Here is a 24,697-nt window from a genome sequence, read left to right on the forward strand (position 1 = left end):
AATGTTCTTTCTTTCATTTTTCCAGTCAAACCATCTGAGTCTTAGAATTCCTTACTCTGCATGACACTTTCTGCATGAACTCTCTTTGTCTTGCCTATGAACTTTCATTACTATAACTTGTAGTTTAATTTCCTTTTTATAGCTAAATCTTCTGCATGGTATATCAGAACTGGCGTGAAGTACAGCTTGTGTAACATTACTTTCCATTTCCTTACTCAATATCAGTCCACTTACACTCAGATGACAACCATGTTCAAGTTTTGGCAAAAGGTTTTTGCACACTACTCTTTTTCCTACCTAATCACCTCACCACCAACCTTCTTATCTTTGCCACTCAAATATTTAAAACCTTTTACCACTTCAAGAATTTTATCTTACAGTTTTAGCTTTCCTCTTTTGTTTTTTTTTGCCTGAATTCTACCAATGACTTGATAAACACATTGAGATAAAGATTCCAATCTATTACAAAATAATTTAAACCAATTACCTAAAAAATTATGAACCTAATTTAAAAAACCTAGAAAGTGCATATACCTGTGCAGTACATATGGAGAATATATGTATATAAAACGGTAAATGCAGAAACCGGTTCAGAAGTAGCTTCCACAAAAAATACAAAATTAAATAATTTTTCCATTAATACCTTTATAACTACATATGGTTTTGAACAACACAGTAATCCGTATTAGTAAAACTTCATAAACTTACTAACAATATGAAATACAACCCTGAATACAAAAATATGACTAATGACAAATGACCACTTTATCTCAGTAAACCTACTCGCTGTCTCTGCTATATAAGAAAAAATGTTTACTCTATTAAAGCAAAACAAAATACTGAATCAAATTTATATACAGGTGTGTGAGAAAAGTAATGAGACTGACTTTTTACTTACCAAAATTTTTATTTTTTTCAAACAACAATATTATCCCCTTCAAAGTTATTATCCCCTTGGACAGCAATACTCCGGCGGAGTCGTTCCAACTCCTGGTAGCAGCACTTTCTTTCTTTCTTTTTCCTGTTTAGCCTCCGGTAACTACCGTTTTAGATAATTCTTAAGAGGATGAATGAGGATGATATGTATGAGTGTAAATGAAGTGTAGTCTTGTACATTCTCAGTTCGACCATTCCTGAGATGTGTGGTTAATTTAACCCAACCACCAAAGAACACCGGTATCCACGATCTAGTATTCAAATAACTGGCTTAACTAGGACTTGAACGCTGTAACTCTCGACTTCCAAATCAGCTGATTTGGGAAGATGCGTTAACCACTAGACCAACCCGGTGCGTTCCTGGTAGACGCACTGGAAGGCTTCAACTGGTAGGATTTTTAATAGTGTTTGAATGTCTCTCGGTCACAGTGTTTTAAATGTTCTCCAGAGTTCCAAAATGACGTCCTATTAAGACATGTTTCAATTTCGGGAAAAGGAAACAGTTACAAGGACTCAAATCAGGTGAATAGGGGGGTTGAGAAACCGTAGGAATGCATTTTGAGGTCAAAAATTCCGTAATGGAAATGGCCGTGTGACACGGGGCATTGCCATGATGAAGCATCCACTTGTTGCAATGTCTGGTCTCACGTGAATCACTCTTTTCCTGAGCCTTTCAAGGACACCTTTGTAAAACACTTGGTTGACAGTTTATCCTGGAGAAGCAAGTTCTTTATACACAATACCTCTACTGTCAAAAAAGCAAATCAACATGGTTTTGATCTTTGATTTGCTCATTCTACAATTTTTCGGCTAAGGAGATGACAGAGTGTGCCACTCTACACTTTGCCGCTTAGTTTCAGGATAGTTCTGAAATATCCAGGATTCATCACCTGTGATCACACGATTGAAGAATTCTTGGTCATTGTCAATCCTCTCAAGAAGATCAACGCACATGTTTCTTCGATTGTCCTTCTGTTCCGTTGTGAGGTTTTTCGGCACCAATTTCGCACAAACCTTTCACATGTCCAAATCGTCTGTCAAAATATGATGTACAGTGAAAGTGTTCAAATTTAACTGTTCACTCATCATCCTTATTGTTAAACGACGATCTGATCTCACAAGAACCCTCACATGCTCAACATTTTCATCAAATTTTGAAGCTGAAGGTCTTCCTGAGCGAGGTTGATCTTCAATGTGTTCTCGGCCTAGAAAAATTATTTGTGCCAGCGGAAAACTTGTGCTCTTGATAAGCAATGTTCCCTATAGGGCTGTTTCAACTTTCAAAGGTCACACTTGCGGATTCCCCAAGTTTAACACAAAACTTGATTGCACAATGTTGCTCTAAATTCCGATGCAACTTCACTGATGGTGCTGTTAAAAATAATGTGTTGGCTGAACAGAATTGAAACTTGTACTGAGCACATGGAAGGGATGAACAAACCGGTCTAGCACAGACCGGTAGACACAACATTGCCAGATCGCTCGCAGTGTTACCAATCTCATTACTTTTCTCAAACACCTCATATACTAATACCCCTACATGCTAAGGTTTTCTTCAACTAGCCACCAAACAAAGTAAAAATAGTTCTACAACAACACATTTAAAACAATATAATAAACAGTAAATAAGAATGAAAAATCCTAAAATATCATTCAAATCTATATCTACTATTTAAATATCAGATGATGACTGCTGTTAAAATATTTGAAAATCAAAACTATTCATTCTATGTATAAGGGTAACTATTTGGAACACCTGAATTGAATTTTATATATGTTTATCCCATAAAATCCAAAAAATAGTTTGTTTTGATCAACAGATGGATGGTGAGAACATGGATTTTGAGTTGACTACTTTGTGATCTTAAAAATATCTATGACCACTTTAATTAAAAATCATTTACGTAAACTTATTTCTTATTTCATAAATAAAAAAATCATTAACAAAATTTCAAATAACATATTCTTTCTTACCAGATGGATAAGAAACTTAGTTTAATTATGTTAACATTAAACAGTGTTTTCCAAAATCACTGAAATGTACACTAGTCTATAGTTTTGTAATCTAATGATATACAGGATTTTAAAAATAATGCAACCCAAACTTTGTTAATATTTTGAATTATTTTTTTATAACTTAGAATCCATTTATCTTTATACAACTATATACATCTTTAATTTCAAAATAAATGCTGAAGGATTCTTATATGTTTCATATTTGTGGCTCCTTACATAATTTTTCTTCAATAATGTTGGAAATCTCACTTTTGATTTTAATTTTCAGTTTATCAAATGTGCAAGGATCATGGTGAAAATCTACACTTTTTAAATATTTCCAAGGGCAAAAATATGGTATTATATGATCTGAAGAGATTTTGGTAATAACACTTTTTGAGGTCAAGCAATGACTGAAAATTTCTGCACAGTAACTACCATTTTACTGCAACCAATTTTCTAGTTCATCTTTTTACTAAATGTACAATAAACTATTTAATTATGGCATAATAAATTTCACCATCTATAATTTCATTAGATAAAATGAAGGGTCTAAATATAGTAGTGGAAGATTGCTCATGTAACTCAGTTTATATTTGATTGTTCAAGTGACAGGATTTTCACCAAACCACGTTTATGGAGTAATAGAAGGCCAGGCTTTACCTAGCAGGCATCTAAATCTGTTTATTTATTCCAACCCCTAAATAGGAAATAGAATCCTATAATAGTTTAATACTCTATTGATCCTCAGTATTGAAATGGCTGCAACATCGGCATCTAGGTGTCAGCATCAAATGACAAATGTTATAAGGATGGTGGCTGTCACAATTTGCAAAGCAACTGTTCAAGAAAGCAATGACAATGGATAGTAGTAGAAGGCGAAGAAGAGAGGAAAGCAACAATTAAATCGCAAAGCGATCATTTTTGTTAGTTTAGTTTGCTGTTTTGTCCATTGAATTTCGTAAAGGTTTCTTGTACTTTATCTAGAATCTATTAATGTTAATATCTAATTATTAGAATTTTTGTATTGAATAATGACCAATGTTTCCTACCATTTTTGAATCAATAAATCATATTCACAATTTAATTACATTATACTTTACCAACTATTATATGCATAAACTGCTCATCATTTGCCTTCACATTATAATTTTAAACAGTTTTTATTTGTTAATTTACTATTTTTTACAGTTAACTGCTTAATCTTTTTTAAGTACTCATTAAATTTACAGTATCCTTAATTTTACAGTAAAGATGCTTCATCATAATAAATATTATCCATCAAATTTTGGGCAATGATAATAAAGTTTTAGACTGGATGTTTCTATTTTTACATCGTGTTGGTCTTATATCTAAAATTTGATATTGTGGCGTATAGTTTTTGTACTGGAAAAATTTTTAGTGTGTCTGTTTTTGCTTTAGTTTTATGTTTTTGGGATGGTTTTTTATTCTGTTATCTGAGAAAAGGCCCTTTCATCCCTGTCAGATTTTGTTAAATTCTATGTTTATATAAATTTTATATTGTTTTATGTTTCTTTTAGATAATTTTATCATATTTTAAGAATCTGACTGCGATATTAGTTGTAAGTTTTTATTGATATTAGTATTAAATTTTAATTCATTTTTAATATTTTAGTTTTTATGTTAGCTACAGTTTTTTATGTTAGTTCTTTGTCTTTCTGTTATCTGAGAAGGGGCCCTTTACACCCCTCTCAAACTTTGTAAAGTTCTATTTATTTCTTGTTAAATTTTATATACTTTATATACTTAGTAGTAGTATATAAGTTGTAGTATTTATTTTTTAGCATATTTACGCTTATTTTATTTCTATTTTTATGGGTGTGATATTAATTTTAAATGTATTTTAAGAAAAGTTTTTTACCTGTGATATTAGTTGTAAGTTTTTTTTTGTTTAGCCTGCTAGTATTTTTGTTTTTTTTACAGTTTCTAGTTTGTTTTTTCTTTATGAAACATTTTTATTCCAGGCGATGATAATGCAAAAGCGTTTTTCACCTTCAAAAAAAAAAAATAAATAAATAAATCAACCTTCAAAAATCAGATTTTAAAGGTTTTTCAAACCTTCAAAAACCATAATAAATATTGGTAACTAAAAAGAACAATGATCTTTGTCATAAATGAATAATAATAATAATAAAACATACAGAAATGCAGAATACATATGCATTGTAGAAGCTTAAAAAATACAATTTTATACATCCAAACACAACATTAGACAAGACAAGAAGAAACAAAAGGATCAAATTTTGGGCGCAAATACTACAACTAGCCACAATTGCAATAAATAGATCATGAAGTAATTTTAAGTAAATACCTAATACACCACTACAAAAAGAAGCTTAAAAAGAAAATGAAACATGAAATCAGAAAACTGCTCCTCAATAGTAAATTCTCTTGTACATAAACTGAACCAAAATATAATTTAATATCAAATAATTAAGCCTAAATAATGACAATCCAAGTATAACTAAGCAAAATTTATATATATATATGTATAAATTTAAAAAAGATCATTATTGTGTCAACAGTAATTGCAAAAACTTTTATAAACTTCTTAAGATTCAATATACAAATTTCAGTTTTGTAATTATTTGAAATTTTGTATTCTGAACCTAGATTACAACAGTTCTAAGAACCAACTATGAATCAGAATGAGTCACATTTAATTATGAAAAAATATATTTTGATAATTTGACACATTTTGATTCGTAGTTGGTTCTTAGAACTGTTGTAATCTAGGTTCAGAATACAAAATCAAAAAACTTTATATTTGTCATCTCAGTCAGTTTATGTAGAATGCAAGTTCATCCTTTCACTAACCAGTAGTTATTAATTGTCACAAACCTCTGAACTTCATAATTTGAAAATTTAATTTATATAAGTATATGTCTTATATAAAAAATATATAGATCTATATATATATATATATATATATATATATATATATATATATGTGTGTGTGTGTGTGTGTGTGTGTGTGCGTGTGTGTGTGAAGGTTGCCTGTTTGTTGTTTGTATCAGCATCACGATAGAACCAACCAACTAATCCCTTTCAAATTTGCAGAATACATTCGTGTTATTCTAAGGAAAGTTTTACACCATAGATCAAGGCCCTAGTCTCTTTGGGGGTGAAGTTGTAAATCAAAGGTAGTTATTAAGAAAAAAAATTAATCCATTGAAATCATTATTAAATTTCTGTCCCTATGACAACTGAAACAGGTTGTGGAGTTTTCCTCATCAAAAGTCTGTGTATTTTACATGCCGCAGTTTTGTTTTTGTCAGAGGAGGGAAGAGGTCTGTCAGCCACCATCCACCTGCACAAACAGGCAGTAGTGTTAGGCTCACACTGATTAAAAACCTTCTGCCTTTTTCAACAGTCCCAATACCTGCCTTGCAGCGTAACTCATAAGCATGCTGCATACCTTGCAGGCCTCTGCAGATGGTTCAGGGAGTCCTGGCCATCTCAACAGCAGCGATGACCCCTAGGGGCTTCCAACTACCTCCTTGCCCAAGCTGTCCTCTCCTCATCCACCCGGAAAACAGCTAATGCTGTTGCCTCTCCTCTGCCATCTTGTTGCGCAGAATTTCTCTGCTCATGGCCGTTAATGTCTGCCATGAGATCTCGCTAAGCAGAAGCTTATCCATTAAATTTTCAGCATGCAACATTTCTATCATATTGCATTGCTGCCTCTCATCTGTCCACTTGCCACATTCAAAGAATGCATGGCTTACAAGATCTCTTCCTCGCAGTAGGAACACCTTGAATCCAATCTTCTCTTTCTCTTAACAAGATAGGCATTAAACATATCATGGCCTGACAAGAGCTGAGTAAGTAAAAAATCTACCTTCCCATGCCCTCATCAGACCCACCTTCTTACGTCTAGGATAACAAGGAAGGTCCACCTTCCTACAGTGGTACCCTCCCCTCTATCCTGCCACATTGAGAATAGCCTTTCATATGCTATTACTTTAGTGTTGCCTCTCCACCTTTTGACTGTTCAGATATCCTCAATTTAATAGGCAGTATCCCTGCAATAATGAAAACAGCCTCAGTGGACACCACCCTATTCATAGAGGCAATCCAGAGTGCCAAACACTTCAGTACATTATTTAGCATATCCCTGCATTTACTATACTGCATGGTGTGATGCTACACAGGCGCCGCAAAAAATATAATTGCATAAAGCCATGCTGACATTTAGGGAGTCCTCACCCGCTTCAATCTCCTCCTTAAGCCTTCACAGGATTAATGCCTCAAACAGTTTACCAAGCGTACTGAGTAACCATAGCAGCCAGCAGCCTGCCAGATCTCCAACTCTCTCTACCAGACTTCTTCAGAAGCATATGCCTGATGCATTTCCATTCCTCTAGCATCGCCTCGCTCACTAATGCATAGTTAACTCCTTCCCAATACTACCAGAGAGGCAACCTCAACCACAACCTTAACTGCCTTATCAGGTACCCCATCTGGGCCTGGGCTCTTGCCCAGGCTTGTGGAAAGCTATTCTAAGCTTTCCACAAGCAGCGTGAAGCTCCTTGACTGTGAAGCGAGGAATGTCCAGGACTACCATCTCCCTTTAACATAATTGATCACTTCTAGGAAACAGTGCCCCAATCAAATCCCTCGTCTACTTACCAGTGAGAATGGGTAATGCTCTGTCAAACTTGCCCATAGCGATTTTATACCCATTCCCCCAACGATCCTTGTTAATTTCTTCACAAAGTTCTGGCCACTTAGCCTTCTTGGAATTTTGAATGCTTTTCCACATTTTATTCCTACATCTTAAGAGCCGTTCTGTATCCACTATAATATCAGTACCATCCCTTCTCCACTGTAGGGCCTTTTAGCTCTCTGACATTCTTGCCTGAGGCTTCCACCAGTACGCCCTCTAGTTTCTAGGATGGCTATTCCTCTTCCAGGGCCAGCTCAAGGGCCTTACACAAAACCCCCACGAGTCCATCAGCCATAAAAATATCTTCAGAGAACTTCTCAGCCAATACTTCCTTGTAGACACCCTAGAACTTGTGGTCAATGCTCCAGGCCCTGGGAGACACTTCCATTTTGCATAATTGTAGCTCTACTTCAAAATCATTAAAGAAGTGGTTGCTAAGGGTCTTGACCTTAATTATCCTCCAGCCCATAACTTTAGCTACTAGGTCTTGCTGAACAAATGTGAAATCCAGAGCAGAAATATAATCTCCTTTTGCAAACGCAACCACTGCCTTTGTATTAACACAGTATAGTCCAGCAGCTGTCAGTGCTTCTGCCAGGATCACAATCTTGCAGCCTGTGACTTGATAAACATACTCTACACATGTGGCACTAAAGTCACCTGCTACAATACACGGATATCTGCTACTGATAACCACATCAATTATACCATCGACTCTTTCTTCATAGTCATTTGGTCGATATTCAGAGATAGGTAGCAACTAATACCCTAATCCCCGTAAAATCTACCCATCTAAACCCACGACCCTGGCCTGAGCTCGCTATAGTAATGCTAAGGTTTAAACAGGAAATCGCAGTATTTAGTCCATCCACTTCACATAGATTGGGCTCACTAAAAACTTATTACATCAGCCTCCTTAGGCTTGGCTGTAACCCAAAGCAAATCATAAGCACTTCTGCTCCTGTTTAAGTTAACTTGAACAATCTTCATTTTGTAGCCTTTGTGTACATCCTGCTGTGGCGCTAGTTACCACAGCTGGTTCCACCTGTACACTAGTCCTTGAGGTCAGGCCCCTTGCAATTTACCGCACACAACTACTTTTGATAGACCTTTTTCATTAGATTGGCCCCATTCTCTGCTGAGACTGGTTAGGTCACTACTTTCATGGATCCAAAGGCTGACCTTATGGAAACAACTGTGGTTGTTCCACTACCTCCTAACGCCGTTCCCAGACCATCTTCTATCTCATCAGGGATTGTTACTTCATCTATTTCTTTAACTAACAAGTGAACCATCATCCTTGGTCTTCCACCAGATTTACATTGATTCCCTTGAGCTTTTGTGAGGTAGTATTTTTTAATATCTCTGCAGTCTCTCCTTCCACATGTATCTGCAGGTCTTCACCAGGCCCCTTCTTAGGTGAGACGACCTCTCCAACCTCTGAAGTAATGCTAGACTTGTTTTAGTAAGATCGGCATATGCCTTTACTACTATCATCGTAGTGGGAATACCTGCAAGCTTCTTCTCTTTCTTCTTGGTCTTCTCCTTATTCTCTGCAATCCCCACACTCTCTAAGTATATAATAAACTTGGTGCACACTTCCAACCAAAATACTGTAAGATTTTCTTAAACTCTGCTCAATTTTGGCTGCAGCCCCAGCATTCACTCTCTGTCACATTGTCACATTGACGGCTTCAGTAAAGTCCCTCATAACTTTATCTTCACCTTCACTTGCATTTACCACAATAATATACAGCAGTGGTTCCCAAACTTTTCCAAGTCACAGCGTCCTTTTTCAATTAACATTTTTTCATGGCACCCTACCCTAAGTAAAAGTATGACTAATCATAAGTAAGAGATAAAAATAAATAAAACTCATGTATCATCATTATTTTTTTTACTTTATTAACATTAAATTAATAATTATAAATGTCTTGGTTCAATTAATTATAAAGCTTTTACAACATGTAAAATAACTAGGTCTTGCTGAACAAATGTGAAATCCAGAGCAGAAATATAATCTCCTTTTGCAAACGCAACCACTGCCTTTGTATTAACAAAGGCAGCTGTCCAGCAGCTGTCAGTGCTTCCGCCAGGATCACAATCTTGCAGCCTGTGACTTGATAAACATACTCTACACATGTGGCACTAAAGTCACCTGCTACAATACACGGCAGCCTCTTCACAGGGGCGGTGCCCCTGTGAAGAGGCTGCAGCTCCCTGGGGCACTGCAGAGCACAGTTTGGGAATCACTGATATAGAATTTTCTTCCCACACTCAACTGTGTATCACTTGCTAGGACCCCCATCCCCCCACGCACTCAGGCATTCAACCAGAACCTGTCTGAGTTTTAAATTTCCCTCCTGCATTAGCTTCCTGATCCAGGGCACTCTAGCTATTATCTTTTTCTAACCCTAGCTTAGGATTCACCACCACATCAACCACAATTGCAACACGACTATTTTTAATATCCATTACTGAGCCCCTCATGACAATCTAAAGTATTCTTTGGGCCAACTTCTGAGAGCTAACCTAGCAATCATGTCCCTGGCCTCCTCTTCTAATGCTTTCTTGAGTTCCTGTATTCCATGATTGATGAGAGTCTGTATGACCATCCTGACCCTATAGGAGAAGACACCCTCCATATGACAGTTACGGCTGCCATGCCACTCCCTCATACCTAGCCCTTATGGGCTTCACAGGAGGTCATCTTCAATACCTTGGTTATGACATCTTCCAATCTTAACCTCAGCCAGGATTTCACCAATGTGAATGCCACAAGCAACATTCACATCAATGTACTACTGAGAACTCTACTGAACAAAATACATCTCAAGTCTTAAAAAAGTCTGAAAACTAACAAGTGGAGGTATTGAAACTAACTACCCAGAACAGGTTAACTGAGTTTGACAACAGACAAAAGATAAAAATAAATCAAAACAATAAGACAATTAACAAAAATAACAGTAACAAACAACTAGCAAACCAAACATAACAGAAACATAAAAAAACAAACAAAGAAAACAGGAAAAACCCAGGCAGACCCCTAAAACCCTTTGGCAATTCTCTCTTTTGCCAAGTAAATAATAAAGTTTTCTATCATCCATTCAGCCTGACTCAACTAGTTGACACAGAGATCAAATACCGACCCAATAATACCCAGCTGACAAATGGTTTCCGTGCACATCAATTCATAGGTTGAACACTGATAAAAGACATGGTATACATTGTCCAATTGTCCGCACTGCAAACACATGCCCGAGTGCGTCAGGCCAAACTTCTGAAGTCTGTCCTGAAAAGTGCCTCGCCAGAAAGAAACTGCATCATATATTTATTAGGGTGTACCCAAGAGCTACCAAGACCTACATTTGCAATAAGATCATGCATGTAGTGCCCACTATCTGTCTCATCCCATCTGGCCAAGGCATTACCATGTTGTTCTATCTCCTAAATTTTTTCTGAAGTTAACTTTTCTGACTTCTTGGCAACATAACACTGCTGCCTCTATGACGATCTGATTGCCTGTGATCACAAAGATCACTTCCCATGAAATCATATGGTAACCACCCATTAACATTAATAATATAAGGTGTTGAGCACTTAATAAATTTAAATTTTAGCCTACCCTATATGGGCGCCGCATATAGCATAATAGCCTCACACCTTGACCGGTTTATTTTTCTCACTATGGGCTTCTGGCACAGTCACCCAAGAACTCCTTAGTTCAACTACCCTCTTCATCTGTTTGCCAAGCATCCTGACGCATTCTTTAATCTTGGTGTTGATATTGCTGGTAATCAGTTAATTTAATAACTTAACCTGATTACCAATCACTGTCATCACTAGTTCAAAGAAAGCTCTGTCTTCCTGGCATTGACTCAGGTTTTATACCTCCTCTTTCCTCCTTCGATTCAACAACCGATTGAGGGATCCCATCCTTTTTAGCAAGTTGATAAGCATCCTGGCTGCTGCAGGTTTCACAATCACAATGAGACCTTCCTCTTCCTGTGACTTCAATGCAGGCTGCCTCACCTACACTCCTAATAGGAAATCTAGATTAACTCTTTCTAGGTTTAAATCCTTGTAATACTTCCTTCATTCTAGGAGGCTATATGAACGAACAGCCCGATGTGATTATTACCAATACATACTTTTGTTAGAGCAGAGAACAAGAATATAAATACTGTTAATACCAATCAATAAAAATTGCCTTCAAATAAGATACAATTAAAGTTTAATGAAAACACTAAAAAGTTCAAGTTTACCACAATATTAATAAAATGTTGGAATATCTGCCAAATGTTGTTTGGGCTAAACAAACATATGGCATACAAATGCAGGAGGGAAAAAGAAATACCGCTCAACTAACCTCCAAACAATTTATGTTTGGAATGTCTGGCAAGTTGTTTGAGAGTTAAAGGTTTCCCACCAGAACTAATCTTCACGCTTTTTTCCCCTCTCACCACTACACCCCTGGGAGGACATACAGTTAAGTAAAGTTCAGGGTTCAGCCCAGGGGAGTGTCTTTTAACTCTAATGGGCCTCCCCACCTACTGGCAGTAAGTCCGGCATGGCAGGTCAGCCCCTCCTCCCGGTTGAATCTTTTCATTCTTTATTGCCCACTCTAATGGGGGTACTTCATTACTGGATTCTCCCAACCGGTACATTTGTATCTCCCAACCGGTACATTTGTATCTCCTAACCTAGTCTCCCTTGGAGTCCTCAATTGATCAAAAGAACCGGCACACTTTGGAATGCCGGCTCTCCTGATTGAGGGTGTTCATCCAATCCTACACTAAAACCCTTTTCTTCTACCTTCTGTATATTTGCATTGAAGTGCTTCCATCGAGGCACTTTGCATGGAAGGATTCCTCCACTTATTCTGCTCTACTCATCTTGATCCATCTTTCATTTAAATAATCACCGACTTGTTTAATCAAGTATTTACTAATGCCCTTATTTACCAGGGTAGACATTATAACTTCCCATGGCATGGAACCAAATGCGTTCCGGGTACCCAAGAACACCAAAACAGAGATACCCCTTGTCCTCCATGTGCCTTGTCTAATCTCCTTAGCCCAGTTTTACCAATTGTGATACAGCTTGAATGGCTGATCTGCCTGGGATGAAACCATATTTGAATTTCATGTATACCACCTTCTCTGTTGAGCCCTCCATGATTCTTGACCCCAACAACCTCTCATCCCAACCCTGTAGGGAGAAGACACCCACCTTGTAACATTACTGGTCGCCACATCACCCCCTCCGTTCTGAGCTCTGAGGGGCTTTACTGGAGGTCATCTTTAGACCCTCTAACTGATTACATCTCACAGTAATCAACCAGGCCTCGGTCGGAATGCCACCAATGTAAATGCCTCGACAGACATTTGCATCAATAAAATACAAATCAAATTTTGCCTTTACATAAGCCTTAAACAGACATCTTCACATCCAACCTAACATGATTCCCTCAAACTAACTGACCGAATCTGCAGAAGCGAGAACCCTGCGCCTACTCAGATCTGACAGCACCGTTCATGACTCTGAATGCCTCAGAAAATGAACGAGTTGAAAGTTAAATAAGTGCTACACTCAAACCAATCAAAATTATGTTTTACACAACACAGAAATTTAGACCTACAACCAAATAAGTCTACCAATTTAGGTCACCTAACAAGGGGAACGTAATCTCATTCCGGTCTGCGCAGAAACCAGGAACAAACCCAGTACCCCCACCTGGTCTATAATTAAAATTAATGTGACTAAAATATTATGATGTTATTACTTTGATAACTTATTAATAAATAATTATTATTTTTTACTTCCAGTAAAAAAGTAAAAAGAAGTAAAAGAAAACACATTACACATTACACACACAGTACTACCAAGCAAATTTAAACCTTACTACCCACAGGCAATAAGGCAAAATCACTGTGAACTAGTGATTTTGAAAAAACACATTCTGTAACACTTGTTAACGTACACTCCAATCAAAAGTTGTAAACACCAATTAAAATTTAAAAACCACACACAGAGACAAGAAATGTCTTCGCAACTAAAACTCCCACTCAAATGGGTTTCTGCAAGATACCCATGGACATTTGAGAGATGCTGGAGATGGTATCTGTGAGATTCTTACTGCGCGGTTTACAATTTCATTGTAATATTTTTGGATAAAGAATTACTGAATTAAATTATAAAATTGAATAATTTATTAATGATTAAATATTTTATCAAAATATATTACATTAAATTTTAAAACTTATTAAATTCCAGCTTTTTCCTAAAATTCAACAATTAAAAACACTTAAAATAAATTTTTTAATTGTGAAAAACTTAGAAAATAAAACACAATAACACAGGAAACAGAATCCATCATTCATATAAGTATATAACACATACCATATGAGAAGACAAAGCAAATGGATAAAAATCAAATTACAACCAATAGCATAATCATGGTAACTGGATCAGCAAAGTACTTAATAAATATCAAAAGATATCTTATTAAAAGAGGGCTCAGTAGAGAAGATAAAGAAAAGTACGTCATTTGTGAAATACGGTAGAACATGAAAAAGGTATAATAAGAAACAGTAAAGAATTAGTGTTATGTTTTCTACTTGACTTCAAAAAATATGATATGCCATAGTTGGATATATTTTGCTGAATAAAAATAGAAATTGCTAACAATTTTTAAGATATAATGCAGTGTTAATAAATACAATCAGTAATCTACCTACTGATTAATCTTTAATTAATCAACTAATGAAAAACTTATCCAATGCCTATGAACTCAAAAATTCTTGAAATCAATTCACATTAAAAGTAGGACATATGAATCAATAATTAATATTATAGTTAATTTTGTTTAATCCTCCTAGTTGATATCTGAAGCAGTTTAAAAATAGCAACTAATTGTGAAGTTTAGTGTACAAAAAATATACTTATTTAAAATAAAAATTAATACAAACAGAATTTCTTCATAATTGGCTGAGAAAGATTTATCCAGTGCTAAAAATAATTTTATTGTATTAGCAACATTATGTATATTGTTTCCACAGATACTTTGACATTACTGATATATGACTGTTCAAGGAGATACTTCCAATATATCCTCTTTTTTAAATTGCATTACATTATTTAAAAAAAATATATAACAGGATTAACATATAAGGGGTGTTTGTTAAGTCCCTGCAACAATAAAAAAGACACAATTTTTAAGTAAGAATCTTTTTATTTCTCAAAATAATCTCTTTTCAAATCAGTAGACTTAGGCCAAAGATACTAAAGTTTTTTGATCCCATCATTATAGAATGATTTATCCAAATATTCAAAACTGACAGATGTTTCAACAATAACTTCATCATTTTGCATAAATCTTTCCAGATTAAATCTGGCGAACTGAAGGAGATGTTGAAGAAATTTGTAGAATAATTCAAACAATGTTGTTTTTACAATTGTAGGAGAGTGAACTGGTGCATTGTGTTGGTGAAAAACAATCTTCTCTTTCATCAAATGTTGTTTTTTCTTTACTTTTTCATTATATGATCCAGTAAAGATGCATAATATTGCCCAGTACTTTCCATAAGTAAATGAAGATTATGCCACAAGCATCCCAAAAGACAATGATGATTACCCTTCCTGTTTCAATAATTGTTATGAAGTGGTGCAAAATTCCTCTTGATTATATTAAAACAGCCCAAAACTATACTTAGAATGTTTATTCATTCATGCTTTTAAATTGTGAGCAAATGCAGTAACCATCTTGCAGAAACTTTTTGAATAATATATAAATATTCTTGTAAAATATGATTAATCCATTTACATAAAATGCCTAGTCTTGATTATCTCATGAATTTTCAATCTTCTATTCTCCATCACCATATCATGGATTTTTCAGTATTCTTTACAGTAAACACCTAAATTGTCCATTGGAAACATTCATCATCATTTATGGTCACTGGAATGCTCCAAAAAAAAAACCAAATCTCTCTGGTTATTAATAACTATTTTAATTTATGAAGCTATCATAATATTTATCTGGCTTGACTTCAGTTTCCTGTGCGGTTTTGCTCTTGAAAAAGTAATGCTTGATTACCGTCAAAATTTTCTTTTGTCAATTTTTCATTTTTCGTTTTTTTATAGATTCAAACATTCCTTGCACTGATCAATATATTTTAAAAGCATCTGTCAAGAGGTGACTGAATAAGAGCTAATAGTTTGTGCTCTTCTCAACAATTATATGGCTGCTATTCTGAAACGGTAAACTTTATGAAATATACAATATATGAAGTTTGTAAATAAAGTAACGAGACTAGTTTTTTTTTGGCGGCCAAAGTGGCAAGACTGCAAAGTTAATAGTAAACATATGGTTATATGAACAGCTGATTTATATTAGGTATTAATATTTTTAAGTCTATTGTTGCCATGTGAGACGTAAAGAAACTTTTCATGAAACAAATTTTTGTTGTGCGTTCCAAAAATGATTTGAGTGAATTGTGAGAAATGTTGTGCAATCAAGTTTTATGTTAAATTCGGTGAGAATGCTACTGAAACGTTTTCAAAATTGAAAAGAGTATAAGGAGATGACGCTTTGTCATAAGCCTTAAGTTTTTAGGTGGTTTAAGCATTTTCAGATGGCTGGGAATCAGTTGCGGACGATCCACGCTCTAAAAGACCATAATGTCAAAAAGTGATGACAATTGTGAGCAAATCAGAGACTTGATATGGTACGACCAGCGATTAACTGTCATAATGAGTGCAGAACAATTGAATTTGAGCCATATCACAGTCCAACAAATTTTTACAAACGAAATAGATATGAAAAAAGTTTATGCAAAATTGGTCCCAAAAAACCTCACAGTTGAACAGAAAAACAACAGGGTAGAAGTGTGCCACAATCTTCTAGGGCGAATTGAAATTGATCCTGATTTTTTAAAAATGTTACTTTACTGGTGATGAATCTTGGATATTTGAGTATGACTCAGAAAAAAACGTCAGAGCAAGGAGTGGCACACTTCAAACTCACCACATCCTAAAGAAGCAAAAATGAGTAAATCAAAACCATGCTGATTTGTTTCATTGATAATAATGCCAATGTCCACGATGAGTTTTTGTCTACGGGACATACTGTAAATCAATATATTTATTGAGAAATTCTTGAAAGACTGCAGGAAAGAGTTACCCGTATGAGACCAGCCATCGAAGACAGCTGGATGCTGCATCATGACAATGCACCTTGTCATGCTGCACTCTCAATTAATGAGTTTTTGGCAAAAGAAAAATATTCTTGTAGTTCCTCAATCACCTTATTCACCTGACTTTATTCCATACAACTTTTTCCTGCTCTTGACTTTAAAAAAAACACCTGAATGGATACCATTTTGGAACAGTAGAAAACATAAAAAAAGCAACATAAAAAGCAACCGACCATCTGAAGGATATTCTGGTTTCTGAGTTCCAACACTGCTATGAAAAGTGGGAAAACCATTTGAAGTGTTAATGGCTTCCCAAGGGAACTATTTTGAAGATGTTAGTCAATGTGTAATTGGAATGTAAATAAAGAGTTTTTCTGAACCAGTCTCATTACTTTATTTACACACCTCGTATGTGTATTATTCTACCTATCCTAGAAAGAAACTTTATTTATGATATTTCATTGAAATAGAAATAATATTTAATTTTAACTGCACCACAAACAGAAGAAATACTAGAAGATTGAGTTAAAAATAGGACCTCACTCTGCTTAATTAATGGCATGAATAAACTTATAGCATAAACATATCAAAATCATATTGCAATAAAATATTCATTTGAATATTTATTTTATAAAATTTTTTATTCATTAATTGTGTGCTGTAAAACAATCAGTTACATAATTTTCAATGATAGAAATGAAGCATTATCAATGTAAACTTTATGTGGATTTTGTACCTTATATAACATATGGAAAAAAAGACCATCTATTCTTTAAAATGATAGAAATTTATATAATAAATTACATAACATACAATTAATTGCATAAATTATCTGCTTATAAACAATATACACATGCATTTTTTAACTGCTGTATTATTACAATAAAAAACCATTCTAATCTTCAGTTTATCAGTTAAATGTTAAGCCAGTCTTGAATTTTTCAGTTATGAATAAGCAATCAAAGAGAGCGTCTCAATAACACTGATAAACATAAGTTTTATTTTCTAACATGCGATACGTGATTTTAATCTGTTTTCTGATGCTGAAAACGAATATAAACTCAGTTTTTTCTATCACCCACCATTTTTGAAAATTTGTTAAATTTTAATTAAAGGAGTTTTTCATTTTTCAACGTATAGTTAGCATTTTAAACTCCTATATTGTATTTTGTTAGCTCATTTTTTATTGTTAAACTTTGTTAACATAATTTGTAAGTTATAAATAAATAATACTAGACAAAGAGTTAAATCATATCATAGTCGAATATTATGACACCATATCTAATACAGAAGAGTGAGCCTTCATGGACAAGATTAATCATGTCTGTGTAGGTCAAAACATGTAGCTGCAAACACTGCTGTGTTGTTTGTATTAAGCACTGGATTTAGGAATGAATTAATTTTTTTCAGTCTTATTGCTGTCTTAAGTTTGTTAACAGTGCAATGTCATAATGCCTCAAAATTATGTAAATGATGTGGATGCCTTTTGTTGTGTATGTGGTGAGTTTACTGTAAAATCAAATAGAAAAAACATTACACCTTTAATTAAAAAAGGATATCATTTGTACTTTCAGTGTAAAATTGGTGATCAGGATAAGATGTGGGCTCCTCATATAGTATGCACTAATTGTTCTGTATATTTAAGAGGTTGACTGAAAGGTACACGGAAGACCATTTGGTATACCTATAGTTTGGCATGAAGCAAAGGATCATACTGTAAAATATTCTTCATTGCAATCTGCAATCAGGCCTGTACCTCACAGTGAAATTATTCCAGTTCCTGAGCCACCTGTGAATGTATGTTTTGAAAGCAGTGATGAAGAATCACATAGTACCGAAGAAGACAACAATGATTTTGAATTATCTTCCAATAAGCCACATCTAATATCACAAGGTGAATTAAATGACTTGGTTACAGATTTAAATTTATCAAAAATTCAAGATGAACTGTTAGGATCAAGACTGCAAGGTTGGAATTTACTTTTAAAAAAAATACAAAAATTCCAGGCTTTCAAAGCCGACAAAAAGAACTTTCACAGTACTTTATTGATGAAAATAATTTGGTTTATTGCACAAATATTGATGAGCTTATGTTGCATTAGGACAAGTTCATAAACCTGAGGACTAACACCTTTTCATAGATTTATTCAAGTATAGTTTAAAAGTGGTTCTAATATAGAATGGTAATAGATATCCTTTGATACCAATCGCTTATGGTATTAATTTGAAAGAGATACATGATGTGATGAAAGATGTTCTTGAAAAAATAAATTATAAAAAACATAGCTGGAACATTTGTGGTGATTTGAAAGTTATAGCTATTTTGTTAGACATGCAGTTAGGCTACACTAAGTACATGTGTTTTCTTTGCAAATGGGACAGCCGTGCTAAACATTATGCTACCAAAGGGTGGAATAGACAAGACAGTTTAACTCATGGGAAAAATATTATTATTATCAGGCAGAAATTTCTGAATGTAAGTGAAGGAAAAATTTAAGAAGGAATATTTGTTGGTCTTCAAATAAGAGAGTTGCTCAAAGATGATGTATTTAACAATGTTAATAATGTAGAAAGTACTGTTTGAACTTCATCTAAAGACGTTTTCAAAAATTTGCTTGGCAAACAAAAATCCGACAATTATCATAATATTGTTAATCAAATTCTTACTTCATACAGAGCTATGGGATGTAATAAATTTCCTCTTCTCACATCTGGATTTTTTCCCAGACAACCTCGGAGACATACGTGACAAACACAGTGAACATTTCCACAAAGACATTTCGGTGATGGAAAGCAACTATAAAGGGAAATGAAATACTAACATGCTCCGATTACTGTTGGACATTAATTTAGGATGTGCCTGAGGCTATTTATAAAAGAAGAGCATCAGTAAATCATTCTAATACAGGTATGGTCATGCAAAATTATAAATTTTACAAATTGTAACCATATTTTTCCTTAATTTTTTTTTAATAAGGTTATTATTTTAAGTACAGATTTTGTCAGTTATTTGAAGATTACTTATTGGTATTTAATGACTTATAAGACCATTACAAAACCAATTTCTAATTTCCCTCCTTGTAAATGGCATTCTTTCTTGTTTTACCTTTCTAACCAAAATACATTTTTTTAGGCTAATTTACTAAAACATTCCTAAAAAATAAAATTATAATATAGACTTAAAATAATTTGCAGGTTTTTTGTATTTTATCTTTGTCATTATTTTTATATTTGCTATTAATTTATAGCATTTCAATTACGGGACTTTCCATTAAAAATTGATACATTAAGAATTGTATTTTTTTTATAATCAGCACCCAACGAATGGAACTCAAAAATTTCTAATAAGGGTAAGGGTGTAATAAAATGGGCATTGAAAAAGTATTTTGCCATAAAAACTTTAAGCTATGACAATCCAAACCAAAATGATAGCGATCATTTAATATTTCTCAAAGTTAGTTTCAAAAGTGGCCCTCAGTACACCCCAAGTAGTTCATATTGCAACAAACAAATACTTTTGAGGTAAGAACATTTCTCAATTTTATTTTTTTTATTACATTACTATTATTTATTAGGAATTATTTAAAAGGTACAGTGTAGACCAGTTTTAAAACTAGCTGTGAAAACATTAAATGATTGCCCAAAATATTTTAAATAAAAGTTTTCTAATACCTTTTGAAATGATAAAAAATGAGAATACCTTTCTTTTCTACTTAAAATATTTATAGTTATCATCCTCACTTGTGTGCTTGAAATTTTGGTGGTCGCATGCCAAAATAATATATTGTTTTGAGTAGAAACACTTGCTAAAGTTAATTTTTGTTTAATGACTGATAATTTATTTATAGGTTCCCATACTTTATTAATACCTTATCCAAATTTAACATATACAGAGGTGTGTGTATATATATATATATATATATATATATATATATATATATGTGTGTGTGTGTGTGTGTGTGTGTGTGTGTGTGTGTGTGTGTGTGTGTGTGTGTGTATTCAGAGTAAAAATATATAATATAAATATATGTACACAGTGTATATGAACAGAGTGATCAACTCAGGATAGCCACCACTGAAACTCAGAAACAGTAAGTTTTATGAGAAACTTTAAGTGGAGAATCTCCCCAAGATTTTCCCTACATTAAAAATACAGAATTATAATTTTTGAAATCTTTTTTTTTAATATGGAGACAAACTTCATTATTTCAAATGGAAACCTCATGTTTTTATTACATTTTTGGGTAGAAAATATTATTTTAAGACATTTTCATTCTTTGTATTTTTCTCTAATCCAGCCCTCAGAGCTATACAAAATTTTTCAAAAATGCAAAAAACAGCTGATAAATTAATCAATGGATGAAGCTGTTACATGATAAAAATCAAATAACAGATTTATTTTTTATTTTGTGCTGATAATTAGTCAGTCTTAAAATTGTATTAATGTTTTTGTAGATTTACAATTGTCAGCCTGCAACACTGTAATTGCTAAGTTTAGAGAAAAATACCCAAGAATAACAATGTTTTTTACATTTTCTATCAATAAAAACATAGGTTTCTATTTTAAATAATGAAGTTGGCTGTCATATTGAAAAAATATTAAATATATATATATATATATATATATATATATATATATATATATATACAAAGGGTATAAATAAAGTAAAAAACTGCACTTTAATTAAAAATATAAAAATTTTATTCTTGGCTTTTCACTTATGTTCCTTTACTTCACTACAAGTAAATACAATATGATAAGACAAACAATCATATTAACACAATGGTGTAACTGGAAGAAATAAACAGCTGTAAAAACAGATGTAATTGGCACAACAACAGGCAGTTTGTCAGTGTGATATCTTGGGTAATTGTGAAGAACTTGGCAACAGTTATCTATCAGCAAAAATTAATGAAAATAAAAACCAGAAATGGGCATTGCTTGCAGATCAACTGTTGTGAACCACAACTGTTGAGTCCTGTGAAAGGAAAAATCTCATTTGGGCTGGAAAAACAGTTGACATTAAGAATATCGTTCTTAGAACATTACGAAATAAGAGAGGTAGTAAAATCAATTCCAGTGAATAAGAACAAGGCCAGGGATCACTGTGGCTGAAACAAGGAACAATACCAAGAGCAAGTCTAAAGCAGCAACTTAATACCCTCAGTGAATACAATTCTGCTACAAGAACAAGAGCTCAAAGAAACTAATTCACAAAGGTGGATGGTATGTAGGACTCCAATCCACCTTTCAGGGAAATAATCATCACTTAAACACTTGACATTGATGATGTCAAATATAAGACATTGATGGAATACAGTTGAAAATTGTCATAAACCAATTTGTTTAACCAATTTAAAAAAAAACAAGGTACCACCTTTTTAAATGAAAGATTTAAATATTTTAACTAAAAGAAATATCTATTTTTATAACAACAACAATTACTGAGATATAAAAGATTAAAGAACTGATAGGGCATTATTTTGAAATTTGTGAACTTGTTTATGCCCAATTTTTTATTTATTAGAAAGTTGGTGTATACATGTAAACATGTATACCAAAATGTGTACAACCTCATTCCAATCTGAGATATAGATTTTTCTTTAAAAAATACATAATGATAAACAGAAGGAAAATATAGAAGAAATTCCCTTTTTTTCTTAGAATGTTTTTATTTTCTGTTCACTTTCATAAGCAGAATCTAAAAATAAACAGCCCGGTACAATTTTTGTAAGTTTACCAATATAAACTGAACCACTTTAACTATAAAATGTAATATGTAAATTGCTCAAACAGAACACAATGAATAACACATTGCTCAAAAGATACAATAAATACTTAAAGCTCTCCACAGCAACACAGCCAAAATTTTCCCATCAACCCACAGATACAAATCACAAATCCATCAAAAATAACAAATGTTGATAGCTGTAATTCCAATTCAACATAATTTTTGACCACATTTTAAATACATTCTATGTCTACATCAGATGAATTTAGTGAAAGAAAAGCAGAGCAGTCATGAAGATACTCATCAAACATATTGAAAGCATTACGATGTAAGTTTTGAAAAACTTATACTGTACGTATTAATTTTTTTTTCAATTCGAGGCTTAAAATACATATATAATAAATAAAATAATAACAATAAACCAGAATATTATAATTCATTTTCATGCTTATTAAAAAAAAACAAATCACATCCTAATATATATATATATATATATATATATATATATATATATAAAATTCAATTTTATAACAGTTTATGTAAGTAGAAAAACTTACATAGATAATTCCTTAAAATGAATGAATAACTAAAAAAATATTTTTATATTATGGCAAAATTTTTCTGTTCTCTTTCTACAAGAATAAACTAATACTAAAAGATAAAGTAATTATTTTAAATATTAAATATTCAAGAAAATCTTTAGATTCAAAAGTACATTTATCAACAAAAATAAATAAGTAAGTGGAATTATATATATATATATTATATATATATATATATATATATATATATGTTATGATACTAGAATAAATAATCAACAAATAATATACAAAACAAATGACCTCAATGTTCAAGTTGATACATTATCAACTAAAATACAACAAAATTTAGTGTTTATTTTCAAAATTATCAAAATAAAGGCCACAATCATCACAATAACGTTGTTGTAGCAGTGAATATGTAAAGAAAAAGATAATATAATGTAAAGTTACAAAGTTCAAATTACTCACTTATCAGTGACAATAATTTATGTATTTACGTCATTAAAAATCACAAGCAAATACAACTAACTTATTCAAACCCACAATTAAACATATAGTTGGGTCAAAAAATTTCTGGAATTTTTCAGTTTCCCAGGCTGTATAAGTCCAATTGTCACAAATCTTTTTTGTTGTGTTGGTATACTAATCCCTAACGTATGTTTACATTGATAGCCATATTGGATGTTTAGTTTATTGTTGGCTGACAGAAAGTTACACGTGTCAAAAAAGTGAAGAAAATGACTATTGACAGTTGCCGAACCATTATCAGAAAGGTTGCTGATGATATTGACATATCATTTGGCTCATGCCAAGCAATTTTTTCAGATGTTTTGTGCATGAAACATGTAGCAGCAAAATTGTTGAATTTCTACCAAAAGCAGTGCTGAATGAACATTGCTCAGGAGTAGCTGAATGAAGAGAATGACAATCCAGAATTGGTCAAACAGGTCATAACTGATGATGAAACATGAGTGTATGGGTATGACACTGTCCCCATGGAAGTTTCCTGAAGCGCCAAGACCAAAAAAGCTTGTCAAGTTCAATCAAATGTGAAGGTTCTGATCACTGTGTTCTTCAATTTCAACAGCTTAGTGCATCATGAGTCACCAGGTTGTACGGTCAATACGAAGTACTAACTGAAAGTTCTACGCCATCTTCATGAGGCATTCTGAAGAAAACACCTGGGTTTGTGGCCAAAAAATTCATGGCAATTGCACCACAATAATACACTTTCTCACACTTCACTGCTTGTTCATGAATTTTTGGCCAAAAACAACACCGTTATGATGCCTTAGCTTCCATACATGCTGGACATGGCCCCTTATGATTTTTTTCTAAAAGTCAAGCTGAAAAGAACCATGAAAGAAGTTTTGCCAAAACTGAAGAGATAAAGACAGAATAGTTGAAGGAGCTAAATGGCACATCAAAAACTGCATTCGAGAGGTGCTTCGAAGATTGGAATAAGTGCTGATACAAATGTATTATATCTGAAGGGGAGAACTTTGAAGGTGACAACAAAATCAATAATATTAATGAAATAAATAAAGATTTTTTGAGAAAGACAAAAATTCTGTGTCTATCTTATCAAACCTTAATATGTTGTTT

General features: G+C 33.2%; 1 protein-coding gene across 2 annotated transcripts in view; it reads right to left on the minus strand.

Annotated features, from left to right (window-relative positions):
* Positions 1-24,697, minus strand: part of LOC142319334 (glycerol kinase 3-like) — a 113,785-nt gene that overhangs the window by 81,151 nt on the left and 7,937 nt on the right. The window contains exon 2 of one of the 2 annotated variants that reach the window (XM_075356514.1): positions 4,814-4,944. The exons of the other annotated variant lie outside the window; for it this stretch is intronic. The gene's annotated coding sequence lies outside the window, so the exon portion shown is untranslated. The remainder of the gene's footprint in view (positions 1-4,813; positions 4,945-24,697) is intronic. 2 annotated transcript variants of the gene reach the window in all.

The sequence above is a fragment of the Lycorma delicatula genome, chromosome 2 (assembly GCF_047948215.1).
Source record: "Lycorma delicatula isolate Av1 chromosome 2, ASM4794821v1, whole genome shotgun sequence".
Classification (NCBI taxonomy): domain Eukaryota; kingdom Metazoa; phylum Arthropoda; class Insecta; order Hemiptera; family Fulgoridae; genus Lycorma; species Lycorma delicatula.